This window comes from Callospermophilus lateralis, chromosome 4 (genome assembly GCF_048772815.1).
Source record: "Callospermophilus lateralis isolate mCalLat2 chromosome 4, mCalLat2.hap1, whole genome shotgun sequence".
Taxonomy (NCBI): Eukaryota; Metazoa; Chordata; class Mammalia; order Rodentia; family Sciuridae; genus Callospermophilus; species Callospermophilus lateralis.
The window spans coordinates 112,384,170-112,406,140 of NC_135308.1; the positions used below are offsets into that span (position 1 = coordinate 112,384,170).

Below are 21,971 nucleotides of genomic sequence, written 5' to 3' on the forward strand. Positions count from 1 at the left end.
TACTACTTATAAAAAAATAAATAAAATCACCTAAACTTACAATACAAACTCTTTCTGACAATGAGGAAATTAAAACTATGCTGAATAATTAAGGTGACCAAAAGAGGAATAAAACAGAAACAGAAACAAAAACACTTCTGACACTTAATGTGTGGGAATTTCATTCACAACAACTGATTCTCTCATTCTTGGCCAACACCAATGAGGTGTTCTACAGTTCAATTCTGACACTAATGACCCTGAGTTAATTCACGTCCCACAGTTTGAGGGTTCAGTTCAACAAGAGCACCCCCCGACTCTTGATCCCAATCACAAGTGTGGTTTCCAGGTTATCTACCACTTCTGTCCAACCTCTTTACAAATCGGAAGGTCCCAAGACTCTTTTCTTAGGTACAATAAGTTGTTAAATGAACTCATATATCTCAGAAACAAAAATGTTATGCTTACCAATGTAGTGAAAGGATGTGACTTCCCAACACCCTGTTGGAGGTGATACACAAGACAAGGTGGGAACAGGTGGCGGGGAGGGTAGAGCTGGCAGGGCTCTCTAGGCAAAGCACCCTCCCAGCTCTTGGGACAACAAAAGATAACTTTTTCTTAGCTCTGTCCCAAATTTAAATGGTTGTTAGAAAACTCAGTGTTATTGCCAGAAACAAAGGAGTTATTAGACTTGTATACTTTGTAAGCAGAATTTATGACTTTCTCTGTTCTTAAGAGTTGACATTTGGGGGCATTTCATGATGACAACTTATATGTCCTATTGGAAATTTTTGAACATCCACATTTTGTCATTTGAAATGAAATCTTATGTTAACTTTAATTCTTCCCACCATTGGGGAAAAATATTAAATTTTTACTTTTCCAAACACAGTGATTATCATTCTCGCTTGGTAAAAGAAATTAAATGACTGCGATTCTGAAAAAAAAAAAGTAATGCTTTCCTGAAAATAGTCTTGGACTCTATCTACCCAAACAACAAAAGAAACCATGCCACCACTGACTACTGAAACCATTCATCATGCCAACTGTTTGCAAGCATGTAAGATTTTTTTCAATGATTTTTTTCTTTTTTAGAATCTGACTGACAGATATAATGAAAGTTGTTGGCAGCCCTTATCAAAAACAAGAGCTGCCACGTATTAACAGCTTAAAATAGCCACCTTTCATCTTGGCAACCTGAGAAAGAGTCTGGTATTCTAAATATCTTTTCCAAAACATTATAAAATGTTAAAATAAGAATATTTTGATGTTTCGCTAAGTTCCCTCAGGAACTTTTAAGCTAATATTGCATACATGCTATTTGAAACCTTTTGGTAGAACGCTTTAAGCTGTACTTTCTCTGTAAATATGAGCTAGATGGCTGAAAGGATGTGGTAGTGAGAACTGGGTGGAATAGCACATACAAACAAGGTCCTTCTGTCTGTAGATCACTATCCCACTCCCACCATCTCCATCACGGAGACCTTCCCTGATCACAGTGGCCGGAAGAATCGTTTCCCACTTCTTGTTCCTATGATTCTTTTACTTATTTTATATAAGGCAGTTCTTTTGTCTATATTCATGTTCCCTTCTACAGCAGACACTATTCATTTGCTGCCAAATTCTCCTATTATTATACCTAGTTTCATTTATTCATTCATTCTGAAACATTTCTAAGAACCTACTTTGCTTTTGATGGTAATACTGTCATGAAGTATGAAGCTATTGTTTTTTTTATTATTTTAAATATTGTTTTTAGTTGTAGATGGACACAATATTTTTATTTTATTCATTTATTTTTATGTGGTGCTGAGGATCGAGCCCAATGCCTCATGCATGTGAGATGAGCACTCTACTACTGAGCCACAACCCCAGCCCAAGCTGTTGTCTTAATAGGACAGTCAAAAGTGAATTTTTTTAATGAGTTCAAATATATACTATAATTGTACAGTAGTTTATGACACAGTTATTTTTTAATCAAATTCTGTTTTTTATTAATTTTTTTATTTATATATGACAGCAGAATGAATTACAATTCTTATTACATATATACAGCACAATTTTTCATATCTCTGGTTGTGCACAAAGTGTATTCACACTAATTTGTGTCTTTATATATGTACTTTGGATAATAATGTCTAACATGTTCCATCATCATTTCTAACCCCATGCCCCCTAACTTCCCCTCCAACCCCTGTGCCCTATCTAGAGTTTGTCTATTTTTCCCACACTCCCCCTTCCTACCACACTATGAATCTACCTCCTTATATCAGAGAAAACATTCGGCATTTGGTTTTTTGGGATTGGCTAACTTTAGTTAGCATTATCTTCTATAACTCCACCCATTTATCTGCAAATGCCATGATTTTATTCTCTTTTATTGCTGAGTAATTCCCTTGTGTATACATGCCACATTTTTTATCCATTCATCTATTGAAGGGCATCTAGGTTGGTTCCACAGTTTAGCTATTGTGAATTGTGCTGCTATAAACATTGATGTGGCTGTGTCCCTGTAGTATGCTGTTTTTAAGACCTTTGGGTATAGACCAAGGAGAGGGATAGCTGGGTCAAATGGTGGTTCTATTTCCCAATTTTCCATGAATTCTCCATGCTGCTTTCCATATTGATTGCACTAATTTGCAGCTCCACCAGCAGTGTATGAGTGTACCTTTTCCCCCACATTCTTGCCAACCCTTATTGTTGTTTCTCTTCATAATAGCTGTCATTCTGTCTGGAGTGAGATGAAATCTTAGAGTGGTTTTGATTTGCATTTCTTTAATTGCTAGGGATGATGAAATTTTTTCATATATTTGTTGATTGATTGTATATCATCTTTTGAGAAGTGTCTGTTCAGGTCCTTGGCCCCTTTATTGATTGGGTTATTTGTTTTTTGTTTTTTTTTTTTTTGGTGCTTAGCTTTTTGAGTTCTTTATATACAAATTCCTGCCATGATGCTCAGCCTCACCTGGAGCCCCTAGGAATGGAGCCAGCCTTCTGTAGACTGAAACCTCTAAAACTGTGAGCCCTGAAATAAACTTTTTCTCCTCTACAATTGTACTGATCTGGTCATTTAGTCACAGTGGCAAACAAAAAAGCTGACTAAAACAGGAATCTCATATTTTCACAAACTCATGCACATATTATTTCACTTATTTTTCATAATCTCTTTCTAGGTTTATACCTCTTAAATAGACTCTGAGCTTTTGGATGCCCCAGGACCTTATCATATTTATTTTTTTAACTATTTGTCTTAACATTGTATGTGACATATACATTGTTCTTTGTAAATGCTCCTTTGATGAAAATATGAATAGATATTAATAATTAAGATCAGATCAGCTTCCGCATGCAGACGATAAGGCCTCAAGGAAGGTATAGTTCAGGAGGGAAACACAATCCAGGAGTGATTACTTTTTCCAACTATGATAGTAGCCAAAACTATAGAGTAATGTGGCAGTAGTATAATAATAATGAGGAAGAACATGTGATCTAGGCCAGAGAATTGAGCTAACCACGAACTTAATTATGGTTATGTGAGTCCATTGAGATAGAATCCAGAATAGTTGTGAACAATTTGGAAACAATGTACAGAATAGAGCATGCTGAAATTTAGTTGAAAGTAACTTGTGCAAAAGGCTTATAATAATTGGGAAAATAGGCACGAAGGGTGTTGGCAAATTCATTTTATTGCTATAAATTATTGATGGGTTATCACTGCTTGCATATGTTCTAAATAGACTTATGTTGTCAATTTTGAAGAGTCCTTGGATAATTTAGATTAATATAATTCACTTACAAGCTATATGAAATATTAATAAATGTTATTACCTACCTTATTTAGAACTTTCTCCCTACCATGAACTGTAATGCATACTTTTCTGTGCATTATCTTTAGTACTTATTCCAATATAATTATTCACGTTTTACAGATGAGGAAACAGAAGGTTAGAAAGTTTAATCCACTATTCTTTGATCATAGAACTATTAAATACCAAATCTGACATTAAATCCATTGCATTTGAAATTGAATGTCTATCTCACACTTCATTGTGCCATGACTCCAAGTGTATAAAATACATGTAACTTTTCTGCACAAGATTAACATGAAAAACATAAATGTCTATAGATTCAGTTATCTCTTTGGTCATTCATTCATTCACTCCATTCATTTGTTCACTGAATATTTATTTATTGACCATCTAGGCACTCTGCTAGCTATTACAAATGTGCAACACATCCACATTCCATGGTGGGATTTACAGTGTGAGATTCAGGGATGAGAAATATAAATAACTGTATAATAATAATTTTGATAAGTGCTTTGAAGAAAACCATAGTGCCTTTTGTTAAGTGGATTACAGAGCAGAGTTCTTATGTACTTCCTTCCCTGTGGGTAAGTGTAATTAGATTTACAATATAGCTTACTGTAACCCAAGAGGATGCTTAAAATAGCTCTAGATAAGTGGTACCACAACAGTGTAATCAAGCTGAACAGTTTGAAAACATTGGTCTTCCAGCAGCCTTTTCAGAGCAGAAGGAATTTTGGTGAATTGTTTGGTATTTTTGAAGAAAACCGTGGTGCTGTATCTAAATAGGTTTTGAAAATTTTCCTAGTGTCACATCTGTTTTTCAGTTTTGGAGGGTGACTTTGGAACTATCTCAACAGTAACCTACATCAGTTCACAAAAAGCACAAATATCTATGGAGATGAGTATCCCTCTGCCCTTTAAAGATCAGTATCTGTCCTGCTGCGACTCTGAACACGGAAGAGCTTTTGAACCAGAAATGTGGATGTAGTATTTGCTGATTATGAATATTTGGCTATCCATATAGATATCAGTTGGCATAAAATCACAATAGTAGTAAAATAGAAGAACTCACTTCATTTAGGAGTTAACATTAGGTATTCAATATAAAATAAAATCTAAGACATAAATGCAAACAAAGCAAAACAAAACTGTGAAACTTTGCCAGATGTTCATAAAACCCTAAACAGGATAGAAGTCATAAAATCTTAGGTTCAGCTTCCAAAATTACCTTAAAGCATATATTATAATATCATAAATAATTGGTATTTAAGAAATTTGTGAACATTGTAGAAAAATTAAAATCAATGGTTTGGTTTGTTTTTTCTCTTCTAAGAAATGTCTGTTATAGCTCAACTTTCCTTTCCTCCCTCCTCTTTCAAAATCTCTTCATAAGCAGATGGAAAACTGGTCATTTCCCAATAACTGGAGATACTTTTGTAATTATCTGCAAATCTGAAAGGTCAGGACCCTATTTTTCAGCTGTCAGGGAATGGTTGAAATGCTCTTCATGAAATAAGTGGAAACATATGTGAAAAATAGGAGGTAAATCAAGAAATACAGTACCATAATTGAAATCTATTATCATCTATCAACTTTAGGTGTTGTGAGCCTGCCTTATTATCACGTTCTTAGAAGTTCCTTATCCTGCTAATACTTCTCATCACCTTTACCTTATGTCTTTCTTGTGTGCTGCTCTCACAGAAGAAGAGCTCTTCAGGTGGGTTTGGAGGAATACATAGGAGTTTGCTTAACAGAAAAGCAGGGAAGAGGATTCCTTAATAGCAATGACACCTATTGAGTTATTTAAAGACACAAAGATAGGAGCTAACATGGAGTGAGCTGGAAACTGAAATTAGTTCAGTGTTGGCAGAGCACGTAGTACAAGGGTAGTCATAATATTAGAGGGGAATAAAGAAGTGAAATGGGGTCAGATCAAATGGCAAAACAGTCGAAATTCAAGCAGAAATATTTCTACTAGTGAGTTCATGTTTTGATAACCGGTAAGGAACTAGTCCACCTCAGGGGAGGAAGGAAGAAAGGACTCATAGAGACCTGAAATACGCTCAGGTAGACACAACATTATAGGACTCCACACCTGATCCTGATGATTTTCATTTTATCTGTGAATAAGAAGCCAACTTCAGGGAGTGACTGAGAATGTTTGCAGGACTTGAGGAAAGTAAAGATGTCAGAACTGTAGTAGTGAAGGAGAGAGGAGGATACCAAGATCTGTGTGATAATTGTATCAGAGAAGCCTGGGATCTTGACAAAATTGAAATCTGTGAATGTGAAAAGGCATCAATCTATACAGTTAATCCATTTCCCCCAGCTCTGTAGAATACAAGAGTTGTATATCCCATTCCAAGTTTGAAATTTTTAGGCTCCTTATTGCAAGAACATGTAAGTGCAAGGTACATGATATTGTTGTTGATTGATTGTAGATTATAATAGTATTATCCACCTGCTAAGAATATGTGTATAGTGCATTGTGTAGTTGCCACATTTATACTCTTCTTTTCTATATGGTATAGATTTAAAAAACCGTTGAGAATCCACTTAGGAAATTTTCCAAAGATATTTTTGCCAATCAGTATCAGAAATGGAATTTAATGGAGACCAAATTTTTCAGCTGAGCAGAAAAGAAATTGGAGCTAAAAAAGGGCTAAGAGTTTGGGAGAAGATGTGTCAAAGGATTGGACATTTTCAAGGAGATTCTATAACAGGATAAATGGAATAACAATTTTTAAGATTGTATAAAAGATAGTAATAGTAATTGGGATGTGGAATATCAATGTTTAAGACCCCAGTAATAGAGGCATTCCAAGTGGCCATTAAGTTCAAATTGGAATCAAGTTACTGGAATAAAAGTAGATGTGGAGGTCATGAATTTTATAGTTAGGTTATGGTAGGATTTGGGAATGAGGTGAAATGAATCTTAAAGGGATGGCCTAAAAGCTGGTAAGTCCCCATGAGTGTGATACACCTTTATGAGCTGAATGTTAATTAAGAAAGATTTTTTTTTTTGCATGAAGTTGAAAAATAATGATATAAAAGCCACAGAGTGGAAGTGGATTATGCTGAGTCTCTGTTCTAGACCTGGATGTATGGAGAAGGCAACTTCTGTAAATCAGATTTGAGGAGAAAATATGTGGAGACAACACAATGTCCAGGGTAGGAATAAGGAAGTTTGATTATATATATATATAATAAACAATGGGAGCGTAGAGGGCATAGAAAGTATAAAAAACATGGAGAAGGACATCAAGAAGGGTGTGATAAAGTGGAAAGTACAAACAAAAAGAGAAAAAGGGCTCAGCTGTTTGCAGAACAGACTTAGAAAGAGACTTGTGATTACAGAAAACAGTTCATTTGGGACTTGAGAGTGGTGAAGACAAGAGGCATCAGTGGAACTTAATGACTTCCAACTTCTAAATGGAGCTTTGGCTTAAAGGTCTTTTGCTATTTCAGATCCAAATAATGCTATGCCCTGATTTCAGTCAAATTTTTGTTTGAGCCAAGTGAGAGTGACACTGTCCAAAGTTCAGTGGTTGTTGGGGCTGAAGTACACCCCTTTTTGGTCAGTTCATATCGGATTTGGATGAAATTGATTGGAATTCATCTGATTTCTAGACTTTGCTTAATTGGATTTTACTTAAAAATTTGATTTTAAGGGTTTCATGGACACATTTTAAAATATTTTTTAAAAGCACTGTACTGTATTAGCTTAATATTTAGAATTTATGATTTTGTATCATCATCTTCTGCCTGATGATATTATTTCCCATTGTTGTATTTTAAAATAACATGGCCTTTTTTTTTGAAATGCTTAATAGAAGGATTTATTTTCGCTAAATTTCTGAACACATACAATCTATGGGGCTCACAATTTACTCCATCTTCCAAAGGAATAAATAGTAATAAAATTCATGCAAAGCCAATAACCTCTTTATTCAAATGTTCATTTTCCTTTCCTCTGACTTCAAACACCAAGTTTGTGTGTGTGATTTATTTTTATTTTTTTATTCTTATTTGTCATATATGACAGCAGAATGCATTACGATTCATATTACACATATAGAACACAATTGTTCATATCTCTGGTTGTACACAAAGTATATTCACACCATTCATGTCTTAATACATGTACTTAGGGTAATGTTGTCCATCTCATTCTACCATCTCTTTTACCCCCTTGCCTTTCCCTCCTTCCCCTTTGCCCTATCTAGAGTTCATCTAATCTTCCCATGCTTCCCCTCCCAACCCCTATGAATCAGCCTCCTTATATAAGAGAAAAAAATTGGCATTTGGGTTTTTGGGACTGGCTAACTTCACTTAGCATTATATTCTCCAACTCCATCCCTTTACCTGCAAATGGCATGATTTTATTCCCTTTTATTGCTGAGTAATATTCCATTGTGCATATATACCATATTTTCTTTATCCATTCATCTACTGAAGGGCATTTAGGTTGGTTCTACAGTTTAGCTATTGTTAATTGTACTGCAATAAACATTGATGTGGCTGTGTCCCTGTAGTAGTATTCTGTTTTTAAGTCCTTTGGGTATAGACCGAAGAGTGCCTGAGCACTTTGATAACTAATATAAACTAAGAAATTGGGACTGTAAATTTACTTATTTTACCATATATTTAAAAAGGTAAGCCTTATATAAAATAAAGGAGGTTTGATATCATTAAGTGAATTTTAACAGAAATTTAATGAAATAAATGTAAGAAATGTTTTTATACATCACATAGTCCAACTACCCATCTATCGCTGATATATGTATTGGGTATTTTTTCATTAAAGATGTTTCTCATAACTGGTATTATGGAAAAGGTAAGTAAGATCAAGGTTAGAAGGATTCCTGTCATTAAAGCATGTAACCTTGAGAACTTGACTTCTCCAAGCCTAGTGTTTTCTTTTCTTTAAAATGGAGATTATCAGAGCATTTGAGAGGATTGAGGCAACATATTTTTCTTTTAGATACTTATGTCTATCCTGTTACCTTTATATTAAACAAGCCCTTCTGCAGTCCTAGCCCACTGGCTACAGTTTAGCATCCATTAGATAGTTGAAAGTTTCTTAAAATTAAATTTGATACTAAGTTCAGTTTTTGGTATCCTTGCAGCAATCTGAGCTTTGACAACTCAATAATACCAATCTTTTTCATTTTTCCAAGGTAGCTATTGAATAATTACAGTATGCCAGTCAAGGTCATCTAAGTTCCTAGCCAAAATCAGTTATCAAATATGTCCCATGCACCTGTGGTACAGGTCTGCTTTAGCATCCTGACATGTACTCAGGCATGGGCTGGCAGTTGCCCATTGGAAGTGTACATTCTATGCGAATCCAGCAATTAATTTCAGAGCTCAGCAGCTTGGTCTCAGGATCAATTACACTTCCTCTAGTTGGAGTTCATTCAGGCCCATTCTTAACAGTTCATCATGTTTGTCCATCCCAATCATATGAAAATAATTTTGCTAAAGACTGTGATGTACAATTTGCTTCAAAGAATAAATGTCAGTTTGGCTGTAGGGTGAATACAGCTGATAAGGACTCTTTTCTGTGTTGCTGTCTTCACCTACCCTCCTCTTGACCCCTCATAGCTACCCATACCTGTAGGGTAGTAGTATGGCAAACTGAGCACAGTGACATTTCAACAAGAGAAGCTCAAGTGATGGTTTCTCAGTGTGCTTTGGTTTTGTGATTTCTGCATAATTGATTTTCAGTACAACACCAAACCAATTATATATGTTTCCAACACCTATGGATTTTCGTTCATCTTTGATGTCTTCAATTAGAAGAAAGGTCATTTATATCTCTATGACAAAGATATGTGAACAAGATTAGTTCATTCAATATTTTTGCTAAAGTTCTAAGATCAAAACTTTTGGGGGCTAGTGTTTTCTCACTTTATTTTCAATCTATGATGGTGAAATTTATTCTCTTAGGTTCAATTATACAACACAGTTGTATAATTGTGTTGTACTTGTTTAGAGATTTTAGGTTATATTACTTATTCAGGTATGCAAGTAGAATTTCCTCAAGAGATTTGGAATCCCTGTACCTGTAGCTGTAAAATAGTGATTCTGTAGTAGTATATAACAAGGCTTTACAGAATCTGCCTCCTGTGACTTTCAAAGATCACCTTTGGTGGTTGGATAAACTTAAAACAATGGATTTGTTTTGGGATGTCAGAATAGGACATGGTGTCTCCAACCTGTCACTTGACAGCAAAAGGAATGTTATGCTTCAGCCTTGAATAATGTCCTCACATTCTTCAACCTTGGGTTAGTCATCCACTCATCAGCTGATGTGATTTTGCATTTTTGCCTGTGTCATTAGTCACTCTCCTTAAGTTCTCTTTTGGCACTGGAGGCTTGTTGCTTCCAAACCAAACACATTTTCTGGGCTTCTGTGGAAAGGAAAGGAGAAGGAGATTTAAAAGAAGATAATAGATGGGTTCTCAGTTATTTTGGCTTTGTTATTAATGCTAACTACTATCATAAATTATGGACTTATGATTGAGATGTTAATGAATATTTTATTCAGGGAACTTTTTATAAGTCTTAATGAGCACTGAGAATTCACAAACATGATTGGAGGATGCTGCTAAATTAAAGGGAGAAACTCTTGTAAGAGAGTAGATTATCTTCTATTTCTCTTGAAAATTTGAGTGTTAATTTACATAATATTAAATATTCCTTTTAGCTGTCCTTTGGCTTTTGAAACACTCCCTTTTTTTGTATCTTTTGTTAAGTATATCAATAAAATTATCTTTGCCAGATGACATTTTTCATTTTTATCATTCTTTAGATAATTATCAACCATGTGTAAACATGAATAATATATTTCCCCAATTACATCATACATTCTTAGCTTCTTTCCTAAGCACTTTTGTAAAAATATCATTTGTGATTAAAATTTTCTCATGAGTTAGAAAAGATCAGGAGCCCTTGCAATTCATTATGAGATACACCAGAAGTAGAATTTTATGACACCACAGAGTATTAAAATAGCAGTGTGGAAAGGGCTGCTGGGCCTCTCTGAAAAGTAGGGCTATTTAATCACCTAATAATGGTCTCCAAATTTATAGAATTGAATATACCATATCTTTTCCTACCTGATTTTGAATAAGAGATTACACATTGTTTAGTCTTCCAGAGGCCTGAAGATTTCTGTGTAAGGGTTTTCCTTTTTTTTCCCCCCTTTTTATTTGTGTTGATTTCTGGTATAATGGGTAAAGGAATTACTTTTAATTATGTGCCCATTAAGAAGAGCACCATACAGCCTATGATTTTTTGAAATTGTTTTTATATTAATGGAATTATAAAACAAGTTTTGTTTTTTCTTTTTTTAGGAAGTCAATGTCTGTTAAGCTTATTTATGATTTAAACATGCATGTTTCAGAAGGTCAGATATATTAGTATTTGTGCAAGGTGAAAGTGATTGGGAAGGTCAAAAGGCATGCCAGAACAGATGAAAATAATTTCACTTTATTTTATTTTTATATTAACTACCTTGCTTTTTAAAACATCTTAATTTGGTATACATATCATGTAACTCTCAAATTACTCTATTTTTTATATATATGTTGTCAACATTTAAATACCTTTTAGGTTCAGGGTATGCTTCTTCCTCAAAAAAATAAAAATAAAGACAATTTAAAACAAATGAGAAAACTTTCACTGTAACAAAATATTGTAAATTAAAATTGATATTTCAACATTGTAGAGGACAATCTGGAAATTTCTAAATTTACATTGTCAAAATAAGTTTATAGTTAGAGAAAAAATAAGAAGAAAGTCTTTCTTATTATCCTCAAATATTTGTAATATTATTTTATCTCAAATGAGAATCAAAATAATGGGAGAAGTTGCTTTTAAGAGATGAGGTAATAAATATATAGACAAGAGTAATTGTAGCAAATAATGTCAGTGTTATATGTATAAATAAAATAAATTCAGAATTACATATTTTAGTGGTAGTCACTGAAGTAAGAAAGTTAATTATAGCAAGATGTCATACCCTTAAAAATGTTTACCATGTATTTTACTGATTGTGTATACTAGGAAATTTGTGAGGAACATTTTAATGCTGTTTCGAAATTCAAGAGAATTTAATTATCTCTCTAAGGAGGTTCTATGCATGCAGAATCGACAAGTTTTTGTGTGATTCTTACTAAATTGGGACAATTTCATATAAATAGTTGGTTTATTATCATCTTGGAACTTACATAGTAAACAGATTGATTGTTTATCTAAAATCCCTTCCATGTTGGACTACAAGGTCAAGGTTCTCTGGTCAAATCAGGTAACATTATAAGCATTAGCAAACTGACCTCATAGTACGTTTGTTCTCTCCTTTTTGTCCTTGTTCATGTGAAATATATTTAAACAATCTTTACACTGTGCTTTTATAAAAAAAATTGTTGATCATATCTGAAAGTTAATTATGTTGGTTTAGTAGTAATAGAATTATCAGATTTACATATTTAAGTCTCTTATTTTTCAAGTAGGAAATCAGTGGTTATCTAATATTTATTTATCTATAAAACTAATAATTTTAAACTAACTTAAGTAGCAACTATTAATGTTCATATTTATTAATATTTTATTTGTTTTTTGTCTAATACCAAACACTACTTTAGTAGGTATATTAAGAGTGTTAAATGAGTCAATTAATAGTCACACGTTTAGGATAAAAGATATATATATATATATATATATATATATATATATATATATATATAAAATCTTTTTTTTTGTAAGGAAATTAAAGAGAGAAGTCAAATGTTTGTTTCAAGGTTCAAATAATCACAGAACTGATGATCATTTTATAGTGTTTCTAGTACATTAGTTACTAAAGTTCTACTTAAAATTTTTTTGATGTAAATAGTTTTAATATTTTTATATAAAAATCTCATGTTATTACTTTACAAACTCTCTACCTCTTCCTCTCTTCTCTCTCTCATACACATTATCCCACCCAATGTAGAGGGAGCTTTGTTTTTGCAGGAAATCCTCTGTATTTGCAGAAATTTTACTTAGGAAAGAAAATATGAGGGCAGGCACAAACACTATGATTGTAACACAGGGTTATTGGTTTAATTAATTTAATTAAATAATCCATATATATCTGAATAGGACTTTAAATATAACCTTAGAATTTTAGAGAAGGCAAATAGCAATTTCAGCTATTTTCTATTGCAATAGAAAGCATAAAACTACATTCTGGGGAATCTTTTAGATTTGGAATTGGATACCTTTTTCATTTTTTAAAACATGCATCAAATATTTAGGTGGTTGCTCTGTTCTTTGATTCTTCTAGGAGTTAGTCTTAAGATTCGATGTTCTTTTGTGAAGACTTAGATCAAAAGATTGTGGGAAACCAAGAACTCTTAAGACTCTGAGCCAATAGAGCTACTCTGTGAGTATCTTCAGTGTGCATTTTCTTCAAGATACTTGAAGTCATCCTGTTTGTGGAACTGGTGTATCTTTATGTAAATGTACCTTTAATGGCCCCTTTGATTTAATTTTGTCCAATACTATTGAGTGAGATTGTAATATGTCAAATGGCTCCTATTGGACACCTGCTTTCCAGGCTTATTCTTGCCTCTTCCTTGTTATGAGCACAGACTGTAGACCCTAGAGTATCTGGGTCCAAGTCCTAGTCCTGATGCTTACTAATTAAAATTTGCTCAAACATCAGTGACTTCATCTGTAAAATGAGACCATAGATGGCATCTTCTTCACAGTGCAGTTGTGAGAACTGTGTGAATTTCTGTTAAGTGCTTAGAACAGAATTTGGCACATCCTAAGTGCTACATAAGCGTTAGCTATTGTTATTATCATTATATTTACATCTTAAATACTATATTCTCTGGATTCATTCTCTTTTTTAGATATGGACATAAAAGTTGGGGTAAACACATTTTAATGTAAATAAATCCTGTCAATTGTATAATTTGTTATGTCAATTGTTAAAACCTCTTGTATTTTTATATAACTCTTTGTTCTTGTTGTTATAAGTATGTATAAGTATGTAGATAATGCAAATGTTGTATATTCTTTAATTATATCTTTTGTAGAATTCACTGATTCCATTGTCATGATCTTACCTTGTTAGTCTTTAGGTATGTTTTGATGTAAGTGGTTAAGTATCAGCTGCAGATGCGTTGGGACTAAGAAAGTTATGCAGCACCCTATAAAAAGAAGTGTTAAATGAAAAAAAACTTACAAAGTGAGGAATGCCTAGTCTGAATATTGTTTTTAAAATGATTGTCTTGAGAAAAGACCCTCTTAGGGGGACAGATAGAAATTGCTATTTTTATGAATGCCACATGGTCTGTCTAGTAAGGGTGGTGGACATTTCTTTAGAAGCACATATTTTTAATTTTTTTTAATTTTTTATTTTTAGTTATCCATGACAGTAGAATGTATTTTGGCATATTATAATACATTGAATATAACTTCCCATTCTTGTGGTGGTACATGATGTGGAGTTATACTGGTTGTGAAAATAGAAAAGTTATATGAGATTAATTCTACTGTCTTTCCCATTCCCATTTTTCCTCCATTCCCTTCATGCCCCTTTGGCTAATCCAAAGTACTTCTATTCTTCCTTTCCCCATCCCTTATTGTGTGCATATCAGAGAGAACATTCAGCCTTTGTTTTTTGGGGAATTGGCTTATTTCACTTAGCATGGTAATCTCCAGTTCCATTCATTTACTTGAAAATACCATAATTTCATTCTTTTTTCTGGCTAAGTAACATTCCATTGTGTATATATACCACATTTTTTTTTTTTTTACCCATTTATCTGTGGGAAGACATCTAGGTTGGTACCATAGCTTTGCTATTGTGAATTGAGGTGCTATAAACATTGATGTTGCAGCACTACTATAGTAGGATGATTTTAAGTCCTTTGGGTATAAATGAAGAAGTGGGAAAACAGGGTCAAATGGTGGTTCCGTTCAAAGTTTTCTGAGGAATCTGCATACTGCTTTCCAGAGTGGTTGCACCAATTTATAGTGCCACCAGAAATGTATGAGTGTATCTTTTCCCCCAGATCCTCGTCAACATGTATAGTTGCTTATATTCTTGGTAAATGGCATTCTGACTGGAGTGAGATGGAATCTCAGTTTTGTTTTAATTTGCATTTCTATAATTTCATCTAGAAATGTTGAACATTTTTTTCATATATTTGTTGACCGATTGTATTTCTTCTTCTGTGAAGTGTCTGTTCAGTTCCTTACCCTGTTTATTGACTGGGTTATTTGTATTTTTTGGTGTTAGTTTTTTTTTTTTTTTTGAGTTATTTATATATACTGGAGAGTAAAGCTCTGAGGGGAGCACATATTTGATCAGCCTTTTATCATCATAATAGCCATATTCCAAGGCACACAGTGTAATACTGAATTAGGCCAACATTTGTTGCATACTTTCTCATGCTAATAGATGAATGATGGCTGATCAAGGAGGGTTTCCTGGTGCAGTGGAGAAGAACCACCAATCTGTGAAGTAGCAGATTCCAGTGGGAGAGTTAGACAGGGACATAAGATCTATTTATTCAGAGCAAAGGCCAGCAGCAGGACCCTGTGATGTCCTATACAGTTTTAAATTGTGTATTGCTCTTAAAAAACAGCTTGTCTGTGTCCTTGACTCTCTAGGTTTTCTGCAGTAGGATGGGAAACAAATCAAAACAAAACACAGTCTTCACACACACATGAAAGACAATGGATACCACGACTTTAAGTTGGTTACTTAAGCACAGGCCTATTGGGCATGTGGTTGAGAAACAGACACCAGTAATGACACATGTGCTTTTAGTTAAATGAGATTTGTTTTTCCTCAAATACATCTGGCATCTTTGTGGTATCCTGTAGTCAAATCCTTCTGTTTCTATTTTATGACCCACTTTTCCCACATTTCACTGACCAGCATTGCATCTGACTGGATGCAGTTGAAAACCACAGAAAATTAGAAGAAGCTCTCTCAAGTCACTTACCTTTGTAGAAGTGTATGGATCTCTGATTGGCTTCAGAGAACATTTTAAACACTGAACCCACAAAGGATGTCATTTTCTTGCCTCTACTTAAAGTTTAATACTGCAGGTAACTGAAGGATTAAAAAATAAAAAGAAATTTAGATCTGGACGAAAACGTCTCTGTAATGAATTAATGGAAAGTGTCAAGTAAATCACACACCAAATGCCATGTCTGCTTTATCTTTATGTATCTCTCCCTTCAAATTATTTCAAAATTAAGTAGGTAAGCTGAACACACACAGTTATATTCTCCCAGTTAGAAATACTACTGACCTCCTCACTGTGTTCATGTTTATTTCACAGAGAATGTGGATTATGTGGGTTGATATCAATCCTAATAATCAAATAATTAGGCTTTTACTTTAGGCCAAATTGACCAGCTTTGATTTTCACTGTATCTTAAAGCTAGGAATTTTTTTAACTAAATTTTTGGTCTTCTCCCCTCACAAATAGTTCAGATAATAATCAATGGACAATACCTATATGACTAAATCAATCATATTTGCTAATCTGTCCTTGGAAAATCTAGTTAATATTGAGGACAACATTTTCAGACATAGGAGAACATTTCTATGATGTTGTGCTTATAGCATGTTTAACAGCCTTATGATGACACAGAAGATGTCTGGAGTAGGTACCTTTATTATTTACCTCTTGCCTACAGTATAGTTGAATGCATGAGTTAAGTTATGCAAGGTTCTACAGGATATGACAATGCTAATAATTCTGTACGTAGACTACCATTTTAGCTTTGTTGACTCTGTTGTCCACCATGGGAGAATGACTTATACTAGCTACTAACTAAATATTGGTTAAACCAATTAAATAAACAGAAGAAAAAGAATAGATTCAGCCAGCCTCTTTGATGCTGGGCCAGAGAATGTGGCTTGAATGTATAGTTAAATGGAGTTTATATTTTGAGTTTATCTCTAAATGTAGGCTTTCCCTTTGTACGGTAGAACCTGTCCTAGTAAAATTATCACAGTGTAAAACAAATCAGAATATATCTCTTTGTAGGAAGACCCACCTGGGGAAAAAAGTACAGACAGTTCTCTACACCAGATTTGCTTAGTGCTTTTTGTTGCAAATCAGTAAGCAGACATGAAATAGATAGATACTTGTTAGTAGAGATACTACTTTTAATAGATGTGTTTGCAAGGGAACATGAAGCTACTAGATACATGGGAATCCTGAGAATCAGAGAGTCAGATAATTTCCTCAAGATGACAAGTAGAGTGTAGGTTTGAACTCGAACCTCCTAAAACTAAATCAAGTACTTTTTATGTTTTTAAGAATCTCTTAGAGCTGGGCATGGTGGTGCAGGCCTGTAATTCCATTGGCTCTGAAGGCTGACGCAGGAGGGTCGCAAGTTCAAAGCCAGCCTCAGCAGAAGTGAGGCACTAAGCAACTCAGTGAGACCCTGTTTCTAAATAAAATACAAGATAGGGCTGGGGATGTGGCTCAGTGGTCGAGTGCCCCCAGTTCAATTCCCCGTTATCCCTGCCACCCCCAAACAAAGCCTTTCTTAGAGTAAAGAAGTGCAGCAAGGAGTTATGCTGCAGTGTCCTGGGAAACAGCAGGTTCCCCAGGGGAGTGAAGTCTAGTGAGCAGACTGAGGCCTGGCACAGGCAGACAAGGACAGTCCATGTCCTCCTCCAGCTGTTAAGGAGCTCACCAAGAAGGTCTTGTCCTCACAGGGAGCCACCCAGAGAGGCCTTAAAACATGCATGCCGTAGACTTGAGGAGGTCTTGGGGCATGGCCATGAGTCCTATAATCTGTCTTTCCATGTGACTCTGCATTATTTTTCTTGTTATTTCCTTGGTATCCTCATATGTCATTTCATCCTTTTCCTTTAAAATAATTTAAAATACCAACTACCAAAGATTTTCATTTATAATACCTTACAATGACTGAAGAACAAAGTTTTTTCAATATAAACTTTTCTTTGGAGGCATGACAAGAATCTTGTAGCCAGTGAGATGTGACTGAGTTAGTAGATTGAAAGTGGTAAACTCTGTTTATTTATATCTTGTTAATGATTAATACCTTTGTAGTTTTAAAAAACCAGAATAAATAATGGCTTCTTATTTTTTAAAATGGCAGTGAAAACCAAACACATTAAAATATCTGTACTAATTGGCTTTAGCAGTATATGGCATTGCGTATTTGATCCTAGGATATTTCATCACACATCCCCCCCTGGGTATTCCTGGGTGTGGTGGAGGGGTAGCTGGTAGGTGGACAGACACTTGTTAGTAGAGATATTACTTGTATAACAATTGGGAGGCTAGTACATTTGTTGAAGTTGCCTGGCATCTGTGGGAATGAGGGAAAGAGAATAGAATTGAGTCCTGGTGGAAGCGGAATCTTTAAGGATTGGCAACTGTGATATGACAGTGGAGAGCAGGAAACATCATGGACTCTCAGACTTGGTGCTGAGTCACTAGCAGAATGTTGGTGCATTTAACAGAAGTCTGCTGAAGGTGATGGCAGAGAGCTAAGTGAAATCATGGATTCTGAGATAGGTATTTTAGAAGCATTTTCTCTGAACATGTTTTCTCAATTAGCTGAATATGCTAAGATCTTCTGTTGAATGGATAACAGCCAGGGAATGAAAGATCTTAAATGATCCATGTACTCAAACCAACAGAGCTGTTGTTGTGGGCAAAAAGAGGAAATCACTTAAGATGGTGGAGTCCTTGTATTGTTTGTGTTTAGGACTGCCTTCCTGCCTTTAGCCTTTATGTTTTCCTGTGATATATTGAAACTTTAAAGGAATTGCTCTGTAATGCAAATTTGACTGGAGACTTTTTTCTTTTGTTCTTACCAAGGTTAAAAAAAGAATTCCATTTTACATTATGACTCTGGGCAATTACCTCAAGAAGTGAACTTGGACTATTTTTCCTACTGTATACTAACTTTGAGCTCCATGATAATTCTAAACTCCAGAATATAGAATCCCTGTCAGTTTTATTCAATGAATGTTAAGACTGTGGTACTCTTTCCAGAAAAACAATAGGAAAAATATTTTATCTAAATGAGAAAGGCAAATAGAAGATTCCCCTTATGTTTGCAAGACAGTTAATCTTTGTATTTTTCTGACTAATTTATTGTTGTTTCCCATCCAAAATTTATACCTGAGCTTTCTGTTCTTTTGAATTTCTTGCTCTTTTTTTATGCTTAATTTTTAGATTTCTTTATATGCGGTGCTAGGGATAGAACACAGGGCCTAGTGCATGCTAGGTAAGCACTTTACCACTGAGTCACAGCCCTGGCCCTGGACTTTTTATTCAGATTAAAAACTGGATTTTGCCCATTAATCTAGTTTTACTCAGAGTCATAAAGTGAGAAACATCAAAATCTCACAAGGGAAATGTGCTAATGCTGCATGAAACTTGGGAATAATGTTATAAACAAATCTATTGCCAAGAACTTATTGTTATGTTTTAAATGCAGAATTAATAACCTGTTTCAAGACCACATATGCTATTCATCAGAATTTTCTCCTCAGACTATCTGTATTTCCTGTCATTTCTGACTCTACATTAATGAGAATGTTAGAAACTGAAATTTAAATACAATCTTTACATGGTCCTATTTTTGGCTTCACTCTTGAGAATGTGTAACCTTGGCAAAGGTTAGTCACCTTCAGGCATTTTCTCCTCAGAGCTCAGGGAACAGTTCTTTGGCTTTTATTTTCTCAAAGGTGCATGCAGCAAACACAACTGTGTGTGTTTATCTCATATCCTACAGAATATGGTTGCTCAACTTTAGTAACACAAGTTCTTTGTGCTTTAATTATGATGTGTTCTTGTTAAGAAAAAGAGAGGGTTAGGATGTAGCTCATTGGTAGAGTGCTTGTCTAGCATGCACAGACCTTGAGTTCAATCCCCAGTTTGGGAGTGCAGGAAGGCCAACTGTTGAATGTTTTCCTGTGATTACAAAGGTGACAGAAATCGCCAGTTATATTTTTTTTCTGTTACAAACACTAATCCATACTTCGCTGCTATAGGTAGTTTTGATTTTTTTTTTTTTTTTGGAAAGATTTGTTAAAAATGTGTGCTTAAGATGCAAATGAATTTGGTAGAAGTCATCTGTGAAGAAAAATAAATTCTACATTTAGAAAGTAAATATACAATTTAAAACTTAAGCTTTTTATCCTTTCCTAGCAGGCATTATGAACCATGTATTCAATCAGTGGATAGTATTTTTTAAAGATTTAATATTGTAATGGCAATAACCAAAATAATAGTGAATAAGTACAAACTGTATTATCCACACTCTTGCCAATTCTAATCATTGTAGGTCATATTTTATGAAATTATGTTCTTGGTTACAGTATATTTTGACATATTAAACTTAGATTTTTGTATTTCTCCTTTATTTAACTTTAGAACTTCATATAATAATTCTTTTTTGGGGGGGGGTGTATCAAGGATTGAACTCGGGGCACTCAACCACTGAACCACATCCCAGCCCTATTTTTGTATTTTATTTAGAGAGAGGGTCTCACTGAGTTGCTTAGTGTCTCACTTTTGCTGAGGCTGGCTTTGAATTTGTGATCCTCCTGCCACAGCCTCCCCAGACACTGGGATTACAGGTGTGCACCACTGCGCCCGGCAGAACTTCTTTTATGATTCTAAGTAAAAAATATTAATTACACATAGGAAGCTGCATAAAGTTAACATTCATGGTATACTTAATAGTGATTGTATTTACTAAAGGTGGTAAACATTCCTGTATATAATTTGAGTCTTGTTATATTTTCATTATGTATAAGTATCTTTATAGATATCTTTATTGAAATTTTGTTCCTTTCTTTAAAAAAAATACTTTGAGGTGTATCTCTACAGAGTACAAAGTGAAATTATTTTTAATTGTTTAATCACTTTGTATTACATCAGTACTTCTACTCCAGATAAGTGTGTTGAATACTGTTGGAAACTATAGGAGGCCACTGTTTGGGACTAAGCTCCTGCATTGGTATACAACAGACTGGGCTAAAAACTGAGTATTCACCCATGCTAAGGACTAGTAACCATGGGCCTTCAGTTGGAACCCAGGACCCAATATTTCCAGGTCCCTAAGGGGGAAAATAAGCTGTCTCTCTGACCTCCTGAAAAATCAAAATTAGAGAAGATAACATCCAAATTTTCCAAACAGTACAGTGTTCATTGGCTTGAGAATGACGTTCCCTTGTCTTATTTCTTACACAAAAGAGGTAACCTAAAGTAACCTGATGATAACCAGTCAGTTGTTTTTTTATTGTTTTATCTCCATGTCTCCACTTTAAAAGAAAAGTAACTTTAAAATGACCCATCTACCTTCTGTTCTTTTGTTTCTGCTTTCTTCAGACTTCTCCTATCTGTAAAATCAAGTGTTGCCTGACTCTAGAATTGAAAGTAAAGCAAATGAAATTCATTAAGCTAAATGGTTGTAGTCTGTCTTTTCATCCTAGCTAGTAAGCACTCTGCTGTGTTGGGGCAAAGATGCACTTGAAGAGTTTTCTGTAAAGATGCCAGCATCTCCTTTTGCCCGATGTATACCATATAATTCTAAATGCCACAGTACAATTTGTTCATAGTATTATAGAAGATAAGAAGATAACTATTATAAAAGATAAGAAGATAAGAAATTTCCTTATGTTTTCATTTCTTTTTAGTTGTAATGTTAAGGTTTTGATAGAAGGGATAGAAACATACCCCAGATCTTATTTCATAAAGATAATTGCTTTAGTTGGTTATATAAGTGAGAAGAAATTTCTGGAGGTTATTTATGTTTTTACCTGGTTATTGTAACAATTATATACTTTTTGAAATGTAGCCTATTAAAATCTTTGGGAATCACTTTTTACACCCAACTATTGATGCTTAGTTCCAAGTAATTGCATTATTCCCATGAGATATCAAATGCCCCTTACCCACTAATTAGGGAAAAACTGCCAAATTAGAGTCAAATCCAGGACCCAGAATTCTCCAATCATATGAGCTTGTGTAAGTGATTGAAGCTCTGAGCTTCAGTGTTCCCATATTAACATAATGTCCATCTTATGTAGTTTACAGAATGAGGAAATGGATGCAAATTGGTTGGTATAATGCCTACTTAGAGTGTGAGAAACACCCAGCAAATGAA

General features: G+C 34.4%; 1 protein-coding gene across 3 annotated transcripts in view; it reads left to right on the top strand.

The window, feature by feature from the left end:
* Window positions 1–21,971, top strand: part of Slc16a7 (solute carrier family 16 member 7) — a 168,459-nt gene that overhangs the window by 37,165 nt on the left and 109,323 nt on the right. Inside the window, exon 3 of one of the 3 annotated variants that reach the window (XM_076854800.1) lies at window positions 13,120–13,218. The exons of the other annotated variants lie outside the window; for them this stretch is intronic. The gene's annotated coding sequence lies outside the window, so the exon portion shown is untranslated. The remainder of the gene's footprint in view (window positions 1–13,119; window positions 13,219–21,971) is intronic. 3 annotated transcript variants of the gene reach the window in all.